The 2384-nt window shown below is 37.2% G+C and overlaps 1 non-coding gene across 1 annotated transcript; it reads left to right on the top strand.

Moving 5' to 3' along the window:
• Nucleotides 1–784: 784 nt before the first annotated feature.
• On the top strand, nucleotides 785–891 carry LOC123325770. Its single transcript, XR_006540628.1, has one exon. It is a non-coding gene; the product is annotated as a U6 spliceosomal RNA (small nuclear RNA).
• Nucleotides 892–2384: the final 1493 nt, after the last annotated feature.

The following is a 2384-nucleotide window of genomic DNA, read 5'->3' as shown; positions in this document are numbered from 1 at the left end:
GTTTCCATTTGCAATTAAAAGTAATCTGGGAGATGATACCAGTTTTGTAATAACTGTTCACTTAATGGTTGTAGCATCTATTACCAAATCCTTGCTTGAACAAATTTCATTAGGAGTTGCAAAATGGTGATTTCTAAATTCTCTAGTTCCTTTTACATCTATTAGCTGGCACTCTTCTATAAAGGATCATTGTTTTCTCTCTTTCTCTCCTTTTTATTACCATGAATTCATGGATTTTTATTTATACAATAATTTACAATCAAGTATAGCATCATTTTTTTGATGCTCGATGTGTCCCAAATTTGGCCAATGTCCTTTAGACATACCCCATCATTGTTTGAGCACTTCCTTGCTTTCTGGTACAATGAAATGTCCCAGGCTCACCTTGTACTTTCTTTACCCCAAATTGGGTTTCTTTTAGTGAAGAAGTCTACTTAGAAGCCAAGATCTGGACATTAGGTATGCTCAGTGCACAAGGGTCTCTCAATGAACAGTTTTTTAAATTGGGATATAATTCACATACTATAAAATTCACCCTTTAAAAGCAATAATTCAAAATGCAAATAGAAACCACAATGAGGGGGCGCCTGGGTGGCTCAGTCAGTTAAGTTTCTGCCTTTGGCTCAGGTCATGATCTCAGGGCCCTGGGATCGAGCCCCGCATCAGGCTCTCAGCTCAGCAGCTAGTCTGCTTCTCCCTCTGCCTCTGTGATCGCTTTCACTCTCTCTCAAATAAATAAGTAAAATCTTTAAAAAGAAAGGAAGGAAGGAAGGAAGCACAATGAGTGCTCACTTCAGCACCATTTATACTGAAATTGAAACAATACAGAGAAAATTAGTATGGCCTCTGCACAAGGATGACATGCAAATTTGTGAAGTGTAAAAAAAAAATCCACAAGGAGATACCATTTCACAAACATTAAGATGGCTATCATAAGAAAAGTAATTTAAACAGAGAATAACAAATGTAGGTGAGGATGTGGAAAAACCAGAACCTTGTGCACTGCTGGTGGGAAGGTAAAATGGTATAAACAGTATGGAAAACAGCATGGCAGTTCCTCAAAAATTCAAAATAAAATTTCCATATGACCCAGCAATTCCATTCTAGGTATATGCCCCAAAGCACTGAAAGCAGGGTCTCAAAAAAAAGGTATTTGAACACCCATGTTCATAGCAGCATAATTCACAATAGCCAAAAAGTGGAAGAAACCTGTTTGTCAACAGATGAATGGATAAACAACATGTGATAAAGATATAGAACTTATATCTGTATATTTATATATGTATATATATCTATATACTATTATCTTGCCTGAAAAAGGAAGGAAATTTTGCACATGCTCCAGCGTGGATGGAACTTGAGGACATTATGCTCAGTGAAATAAACCAGTCACAAAGTCCATTAACATGAGGAGCCTAGAGAAGTCAAATTCAGAACTGGGAGAGGAGGGAATAGAGAGTGATTATTTAATGGAACATGGAGTTTCAGTTTTGCAAAATGAAAAGAGTTCTGGAAACGGATGGTAGCAATGGTTGCTCAACAATGTGAATGTACTTAACGCCACTGGGCCACACACTTAAATATTCTTAAAATGATAAATTTTAGGTTATGTATATTTTACCACAAGTTTTTAAAATTCAATGATTTTTATTGTGTTCACAGAGTCATAGAGCCATCACCACTTCTAATTCTGGAACATTCTTTTTTTTTTTTTTTTAAAGATTTTATTATTTATTTATCTGAGAGAGAGAGAATGAGAGAGAGCACATGAGAGGGGGTAGGGTCAGAGGGAGAAGCAGACTCCCCGCCGAGCAGGGAGCCCGATGCGAGACTCGATCCAGGGACTCCAGGATCATGACCTGAGCCGAAGGCAGTCACTTAACGAACTGAGCCACCCAGGCGCCCATTCTGGAACATTCTTATCATTCCCACAAGAAACCTGGTATTAGCAAGTATTAGCGATTACTGCCAGCAATCACTTCCTAGTGCCTGTTTCTCCTCAGCCCCAAATCTACTTTCAATCTCTATACATTTGCCTATTCTGGACATTTTATATGAATGAAATTATAAAGTATGCGGCCTTTGTGTCTGTCACTTAGCATAATATTTTCAAAGTTCATTCATGTTGGAATATGTACGAGTATTTCATTTCTTTTCATGGCCAAATAATATTCCGTTGTATGGATATATCACATTTGTTTATTCATTGGTTAGTTGGTGGGTATTTGGATTGTTTCCATTTTGGGCTTTAAGAATAATGCTGCCGTGAACTTTAGTGTACAAGTTTTTGTGTGAGCATATTTTTCTTTGGATATATACTTGGAGGGGAATTGCTGGGTTATATGGTCTCTCTGTGCTTAACTTTTTTTTAAGGCTTTAACTTT

Source organism: Neomonachus schauinslandi, chromosome 9, assembly GCF_002201575.2.
Source record: "Neomonachus schauinslandi chromosome 9, ASM220157v2, whole genome shotgun sequence".
In the NCBI taxonomy this organism is placed as follows: Eukaryota; Metazoa; Chordata; class Mammalia; order Carnivora; family Phocidae; genus Neomonachus; species Neomonachus schauinslandi.
The sequence above is the reverse complement of the archived record's forward strand: the minus strand, read 5'-3'. Positions and strand labels throughout refer to the sequence as shown.